Below are 15,630 nucleotides of genomic sequence, written 5' to 3' on the forward strand. Positions count from 1 at the left end.
CCATCACTACCGCCCAAACCCCACTGGCCAAAGCAAGCCAGAGGCCAAGCCAAGGTCAGTGGCCAGGAGAGGGCACTCCCCCACGGAGGTGGCGGGTGCAGAGTCCCCAAGAGTCCTCGAGTCCACCACAACATTTAAGACCACAGCAGGGCCAGGGACACCAGGGTCTGCCCAAGCCCAGAGTGACCCGCGTGTGCCCCAGCTCCCTAAAGGTGCTGGTGACTCTGATGATTTCTAGGAAAGAGAAAAACAGCTGCTCCTTATTGCACCCCTGTGTGCTACTGCCATGACCGCACGTCCTTGTGACAGCCCTGCTGGGTGGGAGTTATTATTCCATTTCCCAGCTGAAGAAACTGAGTCTCAGAGAGCTCGGGTGGCTACTAGGGGCAGGGCCAGGATTCTGAAGCAGGTGTGTGCACTCCACGGGCTCGAACCTGTGTCTACCTCGAAGACCTGTGGCCCCAGGAAAGGAAATTCCAGCTCCCAAGAGACTGCAGAAGACACCTGAGGCAGAGGGGTTCCTTTTGGAACCCCAAATGCGGAAGCGTATGGGCCACTTTGCAGATGTTGCTCTTCTCCATCCTTAGTCCCAGTGGTGGTCTGAAGCTGTATGCACCCGAGAAAACCGTGCTCTTAGCTCCCATCCATTCCTGTGCTGGTAAACCCTTTGCAAGAAGGATCTTTGGATAAGGCTGCTTCGGTTAAGGTACGACCCACCTGAATCAGAATGGGTTTTAATGCTCTTACGGGGGCCTTTTATAAGAAGGAAATTCAGACAGATGGAAAGAAAGCCACGGAAGCAAGAAGCTGCAATCAACAAAACCCGGAAGGGAAGGGGGAGACCTGCGGATGTTGCCGTGTGCCTCGCCACGTGCCAGAGGAGCCCAGGGTGGCCGGCAGCTGGTCTGCAGGACGAAAGCCTCACCTTGATTTGGACATTTTCTCAGCTTCAAACTCTAAGCTAAGAAATTCTCATTGCTTAAGGCACCGCATTTCATGGTAGCTGCTTTCAGCAGCCTCAGAAACCGAAACAGTCAGTCACCTTCCCAGGTGCTGCAGTGGCTGCCCCAGAGCAGCCTGGGGGTAGGCTGAGGCTGTAAGGGTGCAAGGGGAAATCTCTGAGTCCCGGAGCGGTAGGGCGTGATGAAGCCCTCGGTCTCCTCTTCATCTCACAGCCTAGTACGAGGGTGCTTCAAGGGCCCTGTCGTGACACGGCCCCCACGGCCACCTATGGCTGGGAGTGATGGCCCTACGTAATCGCAAGCACTTGCAGCCACTTCCCTTGACCTCTGAGTCTGAGCTTTGGGGTGCCCCAGCATTCAGGGCACCCCTTGGCCTTGGAGAATGATATCCCAGGACCTAAGAGCAGGGACACTTGTATTCCTGAAGAAACTGGATGCTATGACTTTGGGCTATAAAAAGGCTGGGTATCAATGTTCTTTGTGCGCCTAAGTGTTAGGGAAGGAGGTGCTGTTTGCTTCAAGTTTGCCTCCAAAATTAAATAAATTAACATAATGAATTCTCACCTCATTTGCATACACTGCTAACTTGATTTTAGGGGGAAATGCTGGAAAAGAGTGTTGTGGGTGCACAATTCAGAGTCTGACCTATTTTCGGGGCTGTTTGTGTCTGCAAAGTTTGCACATTTCTCTCGGAATGAAGCAGCTGGTGCTGTGCTTTTTAGAACAAACTGACTGTGCTCAGCCCGCCCAGGAAAGGACTTTTGAGAAGTGGGTGCCTCTCCTGGCAAATCTCGGGGCCTCAGGAGGGGGCTTGGCCTGGTGGAAATCCCGCCCTACATCTCCCAGATGCCTCGGGTTCCCACCCACAGCTGGAGGCCGCACCCGGGGCCAGCACTGGGCATCTGACTGCTGGCCCCCACCTGTGCCAGCACTCCTGGACCCCACCTGTGCTGGCGCTCTTGGGCAGGCGGGCAGGGAAGGTGAGTCTCCCTGCCCCTTCCCCGTGCATTAAAATACCCGGGCCCTTAAACCCCTGCTGCTGCCACAGCCCCCCAGGCGCAGACTAACCGAGTGGTGGGGGGAAGCTCCTGGTGAGCCCCTCCCTGCCCAGGGGGTCTTCAACCCCACTTACCTTCCTGGGGAGCCCTGGGCTACAGGCCGCCTGCTGAGCTTGCAACAGAATCTCATTCTTTGGGGAAAAAATTAAATTCCACTGACAGTGGACTAAGTGCTGGCCCCATCCCTGGTAAATAAACTTTTCCCATTACAATTTCTCCTTTTACTAGATGAATGAAGACAGGGCTCTCGAACCCCGGAATGTGCATGTGAGTACAAGCACACGTGTGCACGTGTATCGGTGGAGAATTTAGAGTTGGAAATCAGTGGCCAGTTAGGATTTCTCACCATTAGAAAGATGGAGAGAGGAGCAGATGTAGCTCAAGTGGTTGAGCGCCTGCTTCCCACATACAAAATCCCAGGTTCAATCCCTGGTACCTCCTAAAAACAAAACAAAACAAACAGAAAAACCAATTCTCCCTGGGAAGTAGATGTAGCTCAGTGGTTGAGCCCCTGCTTCCCACGTATGAGATTCTGGGTTCAATTTCCTGTGCCTCCTAAAAAAGGAAAGAGAAAGAGAGAGGGTAAAATGGTAAACCTGTTCCCGGACTGAGAGAGCCACATGACAGCTGCCTCCACCACCCAGACGGGTCATCTGTGTGTCCCTGTTGGGGCAGTCAAGCACCCTCCTGGCTGCTCTGTGGGCCTGGCTCACGGGCTACCACCTCCCTCCTTCTTGGAGATCCACGCCATCCCCAGGCGCAGAGCTGGGTCCAGCCGCTGGCCCCGGAGCCCAGCTCGGCCCTCCCTCTTGGGACTGCGTGTGGAGCTGCCGACGCAGCCGTCTGAATCAGGTCTGCAGTGAAAATTATTCTACCCACTCCTCACCCGCCCTCATCCCACCGTTACATTCTGGAACATTTCGGGCCAAAGATTCAGCCAAACCCCCGAATTAGGCCCTGCACTTTGCAAGAGTGTTCCTGGCTGACACCGAATGAGGGGAATTTGCAGAGACGTGTCCTCAGCTTTGCCAAGCGCCCGAACACCTGAGTCAGGTGCCCAATGTCACGGATGCAGGGAAGGCAGGAAGGAAATTCCGCCCAGGCTCTGGGCAGCTCTCCCAGAGAGGCCTGGCCAAGGGCGCGCAGGGCCTTGCCTCCCCTCGTCACCACACGGGGTACCACCCCTGCCCTCCAGCAACTTCACCTGAGGAAGGGTGTCAACGGGGGTCCCCACTCAGGTCTCATGCTGCCTGGGTTGGAATCGTGGGGCGGCGCTTGTAGAGAGCTAACCTCTCTCAGCTCCACTCCCCTCATCTTAGAACATGTAGCACAGTGCCTGGCACAAATAATGTTCAATAAATGCTAGGCTGCTCCAGCATCTTCTGTCTCCTCACATCCCCACCCACCCCCTGGAAGTAATTTTTTATTTTTCAAGAAGCTCCAGATAACATAATGTTACATCAAAAATATAGGGGATTCCCATACGCCCCCCCTTTCCCCATCAACAACACCTTTTGTTAGTGGGGTACATTTGCTACAATTGCCCCCATGCCCTCTCTTGCCTCGGGATTTGCTCTTCAGCTGTGGCTGGGAATGGGACAGGGATGGCCAGGAGAGAAGCCTCTGGAAAGTGGCTCTCAGGATCACGGCCGCCCCTCTGCCCCGCGGCCAGCCTCGTGCCAAGTGGGAGACCCGCCGCCGAGTCCTCACGGCCACCGCAGCCCTGGGACCCCCGCGTCAGTCCTGGCTGCGGGCTTCTCCCTCGGGGCTTCCCGGGGCCTGGGCCTTGTCAGGCACAGGACAGCTGCCCCAGAGCCACGCCTGTGCTCTAGAAGCCTCCCCCGCCCAGTTCCCAGCCCAGCCCGGGGCCCGGATGCAAAGCGCGGGTGCCGGAGCCTGGCTCTGCCGCTGAATGGAGCTGAGTCTCTGCGGAAACGGCTCCCTGCCCTTGAGATGCGGTTTCCGCCTCCTGAAAACGGGGATAATGGCGCATCCCTCACTGAGTTGTGCATGGAACCAACGAGACGAGGGCACGGAGCACTCTGTGAACGGGGGCGATCTTGGGGCGTCTCCGGGATGACAACTGGGGCTTTTGGGGAGTGAAGATTGGCGATTTTCAAACACTGTAACCTAACTTTTTTACAGGACGGCTGAGAGCCTGTAGGCAGGTATTAGTGTCCCTATCTTGTAAGTGAGAAAATCAAGGCTCAGGAGAAGCAAGAGTCAAAGTGTGGGTGACACAGGGCAGCCTCAAGAGTTTAGAGACTGCCCAGAGCAGGGGCAGGCTGGGTGCGGGGCGTGGGTTCCCACAGCCGCACCTTTGGGAGTCAATGGGTTTTTAAAGTCCCTGTGTGGATCTTAGGGCTGTTAAGACTTTGATGAAAGGCAGGAGCTAGCAGAGAGGAGAAGGGAGAGGGCCTCTTCTCGTGGGCTTGCCTCTCCCCAGCTCCTGGCCTCCTCCTCCGGGTTAGAAGCAGGCTGCGCCTCATACCACGTGGCCGTGGGGCTCCGGGGAGCAGTACCATGCTGGCAGTGCTGCGGCCAGGGTGGTGCCAATGTGCCTTTGTGTGGATCGGAGCCCAGTGCCCTGGTGACGTCAGTTTACCATTGCACGCTCTGAAGCGCTGGGGACGGGGCTGGGCTGACGCGTTCTCAGGCCTTCAGGGTGGCACCCAGGATTCGGGATCACCAAGTGTGGGCTGCCACACCCTGTCCGCGTACGTGCTGCTGGTGCCTTACAGGTGCTGGGCTCCCCGTCCTCCCTGCTGGACTGCGAGGCCCTGAGGGCTGAAACCAGCTCCTCTGCATCTTTGAATCCCCAGAATCTCTGGGCTGAAGGTAGGGGCTCAGAGATGCTGGTAAAAAGAGAGCCAAAGAGATGCTTTGGGATTTGAGAAGAAGCTGGACAAGGCGTGCTCCTCAGCAAGAGCCGTGGGGGAGAGGAAGTACACGGTCTTTTCCGGCTGCCCGGCGAGAAACGTGTTAACTCTTGCAGAAACCACAGCCCCCCCGGGCTTCGGAGCTGAAATTCCTGAAGGAAACCAGAGATTGTTTCACAAAAATACCCTTCCAAGAAGAGCAGCTTGGGGAGCGGACAGAGGTCAAGTGGTTGAGCGCCTGCTTCCCATGTACAAGGTCCCATGTTCAATCTCCAGCACCTCCTTAAAAAAACAAAAAACCAGTGCTGCTGGCTTCATAAAGGCAGCGGAGTGCGGCCCCCTGGTTTGGGGTGACAAGTGTCTGAGCAGCATCGGGCCACGCGGGGTTTGGGCGGCCGGCTCCCCTGGGGTGCCGGGGGCCGTGTCGGGGTGCCAGCCTCCAGCCGACGCGGCAGCCTGCAGGCGGCAGCGGCCAGTGGCAGGAGCCTTGTCGAAGTCCCTGGCTGCGCTGTCACAGTCTTGCACGGGAAAGGGAGGAGAAGCCAGGGCTCTCTAAGCGTGCCACTTCCTGCATCGGGGACTCGTTCTTCCCTGAGAGTCCGAGGTGGCAGTTCATGGAAGGGTGCACACAGTGGGGCTGAGCGTGGCAGCTCAGCAGGTGGGACTGTCCCATCCCCAGGGTGTGCCTTGGGCCATGTGAGCCTCCGGAGAGGAGCCGCGACAGGTCGCTCTCTTTGGCTTGTCCTCTCTCCTCCTCTTCTCTCTGCCTCTGTCCTCTCTTCTACTTCTCCTCCCTCTACTCTCTCCCCCCTCCTCTCCCCACCCTCCCCTTTCAACCACTAAGTGTGACCACGGGGTCGGTAGCCCCCAGCCCCCCACACTGAGATCCGTGTCCCAGGTCTATTACCTTCCTGCCGGGAGCCCTGGGTCAGGTGACCTGCTCTCTGGCCTCCTTTCCTTCATCCGTAAAATGGGAACAAGAAGAGCCGTCACCCCTAGGGTGCTGGTTAGGGCGGGCCTGGGGGTCACCCTGCAGCCCGCAGCCCACCGGGCAGCTGCTCATCCCACACCCACGCCCCCCACGAGGGAAGGAGTCCCAGAGGGCCGTGAAGGAGAGGAACCGCCAAAGCCCCCCTTAGCGGCTCCGCCACCCCCCTGTGGCTCCAGGTCAGGGAAGGAACCACAGCCGGGGACATCAGAGACACACCAGGCCACCGAGCCTGGGGCCCCGGGCACAGCCCCCGAGGCCTGCGAGCCCCTGCCTGACGCCTGGGCCGCCCCCGGGGTGGCCGCCGCCGTCTCAGCGCGCAGCTGGCCCCCTGCAAACGGCTAGCGGCGGCCCCCCGGCCGCGGCGGCGTAGCTGACTCTACCCCTTCTGCTTTTCTGAGTTTTCCAAAAATTCTCTTGTAGTTCACTGCATTCATGCTTAGCAAAACAAAAACAGCAAATACCATCGAGATGGGAAAACCCAGAACATTTGCTGAGCACTTTTGCTTTTCTGCTCTTGTTGGGAACCCCCGGGGGCCGAGGAGGGAGAAGCGGCTGGGGCTTCTGTGGGGGCTTCAGGTCGCCCCACGGCAGGTGGGGGCAATGAGGGGGCGCTGGGGCGGGGGGCCTGGAGAGGGCGTGAGCGGGCCCTGCCCCCCCCACCCCGCAGTCTCAGTGACACCTCAGCCTGCCCCTGGCCTTGGCCCCAGGGCCTGGAGTGTTGGGTGGGATCTGCCTCTGGCCTTGCCTCTGGCCTCCCTGCTCCCTTCCGCCAGAGCTTCTCTGGTCCTGTCACACCCCCCCCCCTCCGGCCACTTGCCCTGGGGGATACTGCTTTCCCTGTTCCCCACTTCTGTTGGGGTGCCAGTGATAAAAGCCCAATCCCTGGGTCAGGGCCCGGCTATTTGGACCCAACCGTTTTGCTCCTGAGGACATTATGAGCCCAAAACAGTTTGGCTGCGAGCACTTTAATCAGAATTACCCCACGGTCGTGGCTTTCATCTAGAAAGTACTGGTGCTCCAGAGCGAACTCCATTAAGCCAATTTAATCCTTTTAACCATTTTCTGTACAGCACGGTTAAACCATTTCCGATGCTTCCATTTCCATTTTGCTGATTACTTTCACAGGGATCAATTCTTTTGCGTTTGGAATTTTACAGTGGAGATTTGCTCCATAAAGCAGTTTTTTTCGTCCACATCAAGCTTTACTAATTACAGTTTCTGCCGCTGAGCGGTCACATTTCCGACAAACCTCGTTTTCCTGGGTCCCTGAAGTTTGTGTTATTTTTCAGTCAACCCATGACTAAAGAGTGAGTCAGGGAGAGAGTGGGGTGGAGTGGGGGAGAATGAAGGAGGGGAGACGGAAGGTGCCGGAGAGACTCAGAGAGAGGCGGAGCAGCCCGAGAGCAGGAACCGGCTGCAGCTGGCCAAGGATCGTGTCTTCTGAGTGGTGCCTTCTGGAACATTCTAGCTGGAACGGACAGCTGAGGTGTCTTGCCACCTGGCCCGTGGGTTGGAAGGGTGAGACCAAGGGGCTGCCGCGTGAACAGAGCCTGGCTCAGAGGGAGTCGGGGCAAGCAAGAGGGACCGAGGGACAGCGGGAGGCCCCTGGCCTCAGCCAGACCGGCCCCCCGCTGCCCTGCGCCATCAGCCGGCCAAGCCCCCTTGCTTAGGCTTAAGGTGACTTATCTGTGGTTCTGCCCCTTGCAATGAGCACGTCCTCCCCAAAGCCCCAGCGCTCGCTCGCCAGGCTCTGCCTGCCCTGTCTCACCTGCTGGGTTGTTAGTTTTTTCCTATTGCTGTTGAGGTTGATCCTCCCTCCCTCCCTCCCTTCCTTTCTCTTTCTCTCAGACATTTCTTTCTCTTTCTCCTCTTCTTTCTCCCTCTCTTTCTCTCTTTCTTTCTTTCTTTCTCTTCCTCCCTCCCTCCCTTCCTTCCTTCCTTCCTTGTTTTAGGTTTACATAAAAATTATGCAGACAATACAGAGTTCCCACATACCTACCCCCCATTATTAACTCCTTGCCTAGTGTGGTAGCTTTGTTACATTGGTGAAAGAATATTATTATAATTGTACTATTAACTACAGGCCATAGTTTACATTAAGGTTTGCTGTTTGTGTTTTGCAGTTCCGTTTTTTTTTTTAAATTTTATTCTAGTATCCCCTGGTGTTTTTATGCCACTGACGGCCTTTTTGGGAAGCCCCCTCTCTCCTCCTTGCTACCCTCCTTTGCTGGGTTGATGTACCATGTAATATTCCCTCTTCAAATGTCTAGTAAGTGCCTGACATATTCAGGACAGTGTGTTTGGAAACAGGGGTGGGGAGAACATTCAAGAAAATGTTCAGTCTTGCTCTATTAGGGGTGCTGATGCAAAATACCAGAAATCTGTTGACGTTTGTAGAGGGTATTTATTTGGGGTAGAAGCTTACATTTACCAGACAATAAAGCATAAGTTACTTCCCTCACCAAAGTCTGTTACCGCATGTTGGGGCAAGATGGCTGCCGACGTCTGCCAGGGTTCAGGCTTCCTGGGCTCCTCTCTTCCCAGGGCTCCGTTTCTCTCTGGGCTCAGCTGCTGTGCTCTCTCCACAAGGCCAGCTGTAGACTCTCTGGCAAACAGCTCTGTCCCCTTCTCCAGGGCTTTTGCTGTGTCTAAGGAGCCGTCTCTATTCCTCTGTGTTCTTCTCCTGTGTGTTCACTGCCCAGGCTCCAGCTCAAAACTCCCAACTCTGTCCCTGTCACGTCTTTTCCCTACCCACCAAGGGGGTGGGATGCTACGTCCTACTGACGAGGCCCAATCAAAGCTGTAATCATTATTTAATGAAGTAGGAGTGAAACCTCTGAATCCAATATAATCTAACATGCCCAGAGGAAAAGACCAGTTCACAAGCACAACTCAATATCTATTTTTTAGAATTCCTGAGTAATGCCCAGCTGCTCCATGGGCTAAGCCTCAGTTTCCTTTCCTGTAAAACAGGTTTACTTGCAACTTCCACACGTGGCTTGGGGGAGGAGGAGCAGAGGCTACGTTTGCACAGTGCAGAGCGTCTGGATGGTATAAGCAGCTGATAATTGTTTGCCATTTGAACAGAGAGAACGCCCCGGTCGGGGCGAAGGGGCCCCAGATGTCCCCTCGGTGGTCTCGTGGCTCCTAGAAGCCAAGGAGGTAATGTCATGAGAGTGGCCGCCTCTGATGGGACACCCCTGAACTGGGGACCAAGCAGGGTCAGAACTCTGCGAGGGTCAGGCTGATGGTGTCCCAGAGCCCGCGGAGGGCAGAGCAGCAGGTGGCAGCCTGCGGGACGGAGCCCCTGGAGACCTGGCCGTGGGCCTGGCTGCCGTTTCGCACTCTGGGTCTGCGTTTTTGGCACGCATACTGGAAGGCGAGTGCTCAGAACTGAGCTGGTGCCACCTTTCTCCTGGAACCTCAGCCACCAGCCGTCAGGCTCTGCTGCTTACCAGAAACCTAGACTGTGCCTGCTGCAGCACCCTGTGCCTTGTTCTGGCCAAGACCTTGGCTGCAAACAGGACTGTCTCCTCAGCACAGCTCTCACGCTCCCGAGCCTGCCCCAGACACTCTGGCCCTCCGCGTGTCACTCCACAGGACTCATCCTGCAGCGTGAGCTCCTCGGCCCCTTGCTAAGCTCTGATACTGTGAGGCACAGCTGGTGTGAGTGCCAGGTTCTGGGAGTGGGGAAAGCTGTGGCCGGTGTTTTTAAGAACATTATTTTATATTTGGAAAACTAAGAAGACATTTCTATTGTTTGAATAAAACTAAGCAGAGCTTGAAAAAATAGCCCTGGCCATGGGGAGACAAAGACAGTGGGGGTGGAGGGATAGCAGAGTGCCAGCAGGGGACTGGCTGCTGTCCACGGCTGTCACTTCTCACTGCTCCATCAAGCAGAGCCCAGAACTTTCTGCTTCACCTGGATCAACCCTGACCTGATGTAGCCTCAGCTGTACTGTTCCACATCCTCAGGCAGCAGGATTGGAATGTTGTGTCAAAAAATTCCCTCCTTCCCACAGAGGACATGTGGGGTGTTATTGAGAACAGGCTGTGGGGGTGGTGAGGGTTGCGTGGGCTGCACACATATTCTAGGTCATGAGTGGGGAGTTAATGGTCTAAGGAGCACGGACCATCTGTTGGGGATGAGGAAAAAAGTTTTGGTACTGGGCGGTGGTGATGGCAACACATTTGAATGTAATTAATACCATTGAACTGTGCATGTGAAAGTGGTTAAAATGGGAAATTTGGAGCTGTTACATATGTCATTATGAAAAGTTAAAAAAAAAACCTGCAGAGGGGGCGGGGCTTGACCTGGGCCGCGGAGCAGGGTGGCCCAGTGGGGAGGCGGGCCGGCGGCTGTGGGCCACCTGGGGAGATCTGTCCTGCCTCCCTCAGTCTTGTGCAGGGACCCTGGGGCCAAAGGAGACCGGCACCCGGGGCCCTGTCCTCTGCTCTGCCCAGTGAGGACGGGGTGAGCCGGGTCTGCGGGGCGGTTGCTGTTGATGAGTTGGGTGACTGGGGCAACTCAGCCTCTCTGAGCCTCAGTTTCCATCTTTACACAGTGGAAGGAGCCCCTGCTTCCCCAGGGTGCCACCGAACCCCCCTTCTGCCTTTTTTTTTTTTAAGATTTAGTTATTTATTTATTTCTCTCCCCCCCGCTCCACCCCGGTTGTCTGTTCTCTGTGTCTATTTGCTGCGTCTTCTTTGTCCGCTTCTGTTGTTGTCAGCGGCACCAGAATCTGTGTTTCTTTTTGTTGCGTCTTCTTGTTGTGTCAGCTCTCCATGTGTGCGGCGCCATTCCTGGGCAGGCTGCACTTTCTTTCGCGCTGGGCGGCTCTCCTTACGGGTGCACTCCTTGTGCGTGGGGCTCCCCTATGCGGGGGACGCCCCTGCATGGCAGGGCACTCCTTGCCTGCATCAGCACTGTGCATGGGCCAGCTCCACACGGGTCAAGGAGGCCCGGGGTTTGAACCGTGGACCTCCCATGTGGTAGGCGGACGCCCTAACCACTGGGCCAACCACTGGGCCAAGTCCGCTGCCCCTCTTCTGCCTTTGGTTGGCATCAAGTGTGCTCCTGTTTTCCTTCCCCTGTAAGACTTGAAGCAGCTTCTGAATCCCAGAGAGCCACGGCTAATAACAACAACAACAATAATAATAACCCACACCTGTTGAGCGCTCACATGGGCTAAGCATTGTTTCAGGTGCTATATGTCCTAACGCCCTGAACCCCACCAGCCTCCCGTGAGGCAGCTACGATGATGACCCTCATTTGACAGATGGGGCAACTGAGGCAGAGAGATGCAGCAGAACTGGCCGGAGGTGCTGCAGCTCCAAGTGGATGCTTCGGTGCCTGAGTGTGGACGGCCTCACCAGCCTGCTCTCTTGAAAGCAACCCGTCCCCGGGCGAGAGGACGGCCACCTGGCCGGGCCCTGCGCCACTGGCTCCCCCAGTGCTTCTGGGAACACAGATGCCACCCCGTGAGCAGGGAAAGGGCCAGCCGGGTCTCCCCAAGCCAGGAGTGTTCTGTGGCTTTCTTTGTCCAGCTTCTCCTCCTCTTTGGCTTTCCCGCACTCTTCCATGCTGGTTTTTTGCACCTATTTGTTTTTTGTCCCATGGAGTATAACCTGACAGTTGAGGAAAGTGAGGCATAGAGAGGTGACATGTCCAAGGTCATGTGGGACTCACCCAAGGTCACACGGCACTGACAAGAGGAGCTGGAATCAGATGGTGGCCAGCGTTATTTTACTTACACAATTTCCTGTAAAGGAAAATTTTAAGCTATAGAATGTTGGAAATGTAATAGGGTGAAGGGGAGAGAAAGACAGAGAGAGGGAGAGAATGGGGCTCATTGTTCCTCGTTTCTGAGGGAAATAAACCACTGCCTGTGCTTTGGGACCCCTGTGTGGCCTGTTCCCTCTCATTGGGGTCCCAACTTGGGGACATCCCCTTGGCAAGCCATCGGACCCTTAGGATTAATACCAGATAAGGGCATAAGGAGTTACCCTGTGACCTCGCAGGGAGTGCAGAGGGGTGAGTGCAGCCCCCACTCCCTCCCCCAGGTCCCTCTGGTGGGGGCGCACCGGTAGCGCCTAGTGGAGCCCTCTCGTCCTGGGGTGGGGGTGGTTTCTCTGTCAGGTCTTGAAAGGGGCAGCATTACAGAGGCCTCCGGACACCTGAGCCTGCCTTGCTTCCGTCTACACTGGCAGGCGAGCCCGTGGGCTTCGGCCGGCTGCCGGGGTTCAAGCCCGCCTCCCCCTCTCCCTGGCTCTGAGATCTTGGGCCAGCGGTGTACCTGCTCTGTGCTCAGCTTCCATGTGTGAGAAGAGGTGGGTCTAGCAGCACTCGCCCAGCGGGCTCTCGTGAGGCGCCCTGGGATGGGCAGGGACGATGGGACGGCTGTGCGCAGCACACGGGGCCCTCAATAGGTGTCAGCCGGCTAGGATTAGCACGGTCGCGTTAGTCTTGAGCACAGCTGTAGTTACATGCCAGGGTTGTTGGAACCTGGTTCCTGGGTTAATACCTTCAAGAAATGGGATGCCAAGAACCCTTGCAAAGTTGATGCCATGATTCCTGGCTGTGGCGCCAAGTCGTGGTAGGAAGGACTGAAAGTGCATTTATACCTGTGTGACTTTCAGCATGTCACCTCACATCTCCGAGCTCAGTTTTCTCACCTGTAGCGTGAGAATCTATTGGCTGGAAATGCCTTTCATGGTGGGGAAGAGAAAAACTCAACCAGTGCTGGTTTCGATGAAGAGGGATTTAAAAAATTTTTCAACTCCCTGGAGTTTTGTGAGTTTGTGAGTCTGGAGGAGACAGTCCAGGGTTATGGCAATGGCTCAACAGGGCCTCCGAGAAAGGGCCCAGGCTCGCTCTAGCTTCCTTCCATTCTTAGCACCGTGGCTCTGCTTCACACTCGCTGTCTTGTGGTCTCAAGACGGCTGCTCCACCACCAGCCTCTGGTCTATGTTCCAGTCAGGAAAAAAACCAGGGGTTCTGTGTTCAGGAAGAGGAGTTGCTTTAGGGCCTTTGGCCTACGTCTTCTTGGCCAGAATCATGGCGGGATATGGACTATTTTAGCTCTCAGCCTCTGTAGTGGGGGAAGATAAGAGGAAAGCAGTTGTGGGTACTTTTCAGAGAGCAAATTCTCAGAGTCTGCCATGGGACTTTGGGGAGGTAAAATGCTCATCCTGGGCCTGGCTCAGATTAGGTGCTTACTAGAGAAATCAGGTAAGCGATGAATTCCAAAAAGGGAAGATTATTACCTCGCAGTGCAAACTGGACCCTAATAAATGAGTTTGCTTCTTGTTCTTCTCCTGGACTTCATTAACCTGGCTGGGGTTGCCCTCACATTGGGTTGCCCTCTTCTACCAAGGTCCTCCTGAATCGCCAGAATGGGGCCATTATGACCCATCTCCCCAATTCATGGACTCTCTGTTCAGACTGGGAGCTTTAGGATGCCTGGAGAAACTTGGCTGTGCCCACCAGTGGCAAAGCCAGTACACTGTGTCAGCCTCAGGCCTGTTGGTGTGCCATCTTGATGACCCTGCACGTTCCTGGTTCAGTCGATGATCTCACTGCCAAGGTCCCGAGAGGTACGGCCCAGGTCCTGACTCATGGGGGAAGTTATAATCATGTACTGTGTGGCTTTATTTCTAAGTGCATTTTTAAAAAAATGTGTTCATCCAGAAGAAAATGCAGCGTTCATGATACTTTATTAACTAGAGCACCCTGGGTATTTTGGGCGATGACATTTCCTTTGGGATCCTGATGGTTTACTGACCTTGGTATGTTGTGCCGCCTCAGGAGGGTAAGGAAGGAACATTCATTAATTTCACAGCCGTCCCCAGGCCTCATTTCACAGCCAGCTCATCTCAACCTGATCTCAACAGCTAATGACCATGAGCCTCAAACAGGGGTCATTCCTCCAGGACTTTGATGAAGGTGGGTCTCAGGACGTTTGGGACCCAGGAGGGGGGACATGGGGATTGTTAGACAGGAACAACCGCTGGGGTAATCAAACTTGCCTGCTGGTTCCAGGTGTGAGTCAGGGTGAGGCTGTGCTGAAACTGGACATGGGCTGGGGCCGCTGACCTCTGGTCTCCCAGGGAGCAGAAGCTCATCACCACGGCTTGTGATTTACTCTTAGATTTGAAGGGGGTAGAGTGAGTTGAATAACAATCCCTTGGCAAGTGGGAATTAAAAAGATCTTTCTGTCCAGCTTTCCTTGTTTTATGGACTTTCCAGGGTCCTTGCCAACAAATCGCCTGAGCTTGCCGTGGGCTACTGACACAGGATGACATAGTGGCGCTGACTGGGTTTGAGGGCTGGCTTGGTTGATGCTTTTGCTGTACAATCTGAAAAATGGTATGGACTTTGTTGGGGGCGACTAGCTGTATTTGTGAGCTAGAAAGCCTTGTAATTTAAAATCCTAATTTCTGGTAGTGTTTCTGAAGTTCCTGGTGTTATTTTACATCAATTCTTAAATATCACCTAACATTTATTTCAAAGGCACTTCTGATGCCTTTGCGCGGAGCTGAGGTCTTTTCAAGGACGGTCTTATTTAATCCTTGCTGCGACTATGAGGGAGGAAGTCGCTCGCCCAAGGTCACTGTGGCAGTGTGGTCAGAGCCCAGAGTTCCCGTCACTCTGAGTTCACTCTGGAACACATGGCCAGGCAGTGGGACCAGCAGGTGCTGGCCAGGGATCAGGAAACCTGGGCTCCGGTCGACCCCAGCCAGACCTCCGTTTCTCTCCCTGTGAAATGAGGGCTGGTCTCCCAGGTCTTTGAGTGCGATGTCCTCTGGGTATAGGTTTCTGACAGTGAGTTCTTGTCAGAGGGGCGTGAACTCTCACGGAGTATGAGGATGCGTGAATGCGCCTTCTCAGCCCTGTGAGTCATCTAACCAGCTGTGAGCATTGGGCTAACTGTCCAGTAAATGGGAACCAACCACTCATTCCTGACACAAATCTCGAGTTTAGGGGGTTTCTAGAATGACCCTCAAGTTCAATTATTCACTAGAAGGGTTCACAGAACTCACTGAAAGATGTCATACTCATGGTTATGGTCTACTGAGGTCTACTGTAGATTAAAGTCAGCCAAGGGAAGAGACTCCTCGGGCAGAGTCCAGGAGGAGCCACATGAAGATCTTCTGGTTGTACTTTCCCTGCGGAGCCACCGATGGTTTTGCCTTCTTCTAGCCATAGTGTGTGACAAGAGCACAGAGTATTGCCAACTGGGGAAGCTCATCTGAGCTTTTGCTATCCATGGTTTTATTGGGGCTTGCTAATGTACAGCCCACGAGCTGACCTTTATGCTCCAGCCCCTCCTGGAGATTGGCCTAATACCTTCAGTCATGAGTTCTTTCAGAGGTCAGAATTGATATTACATGACCCAAAATCTCCATCAAAAATCCATCGTTAGACTGTAAGGTGGCCAAACCCCCCAATCAAACAAAGATACTCCTATCAGGCAGGACATCCTGGGGCCTAGAGATCACCAGCCAGTAGCCAAGGGCAAAGCAAGACCCCTTTTAGGGTCATTAATTCTTCAGTACCCAGCATCTTCACTAAAACACTTGCCTACAGGCATAATCCATCCACTCCTGCTTTTCTAGAATGTTCTCCCACCTAGTTATAAAGCATTCTTCCTTCTCTGAGGTCCAAGTCCTGGCCCTCCACCTTACAGAGGTATTTCTTCTTTGCCTACTGCTGTCTGATGATGAAAGGACATTGTTGG

Source organism: Dasypus novemcinctus, chromosome 6 (genome assembly GCF_030445035.2).
Source record: "Dasypus novemcinctus isolate mDasNov1 chromosome 6, mDasNov1.1.hap2, whole genome shotgun sequence".
Classification (NCBI taxonomy): Eukaryota; Metazoa; Chordata; class Mammalia; order Cingulata; family Dasypodidae; genus Dasypus; species Dasypus novemcinctus.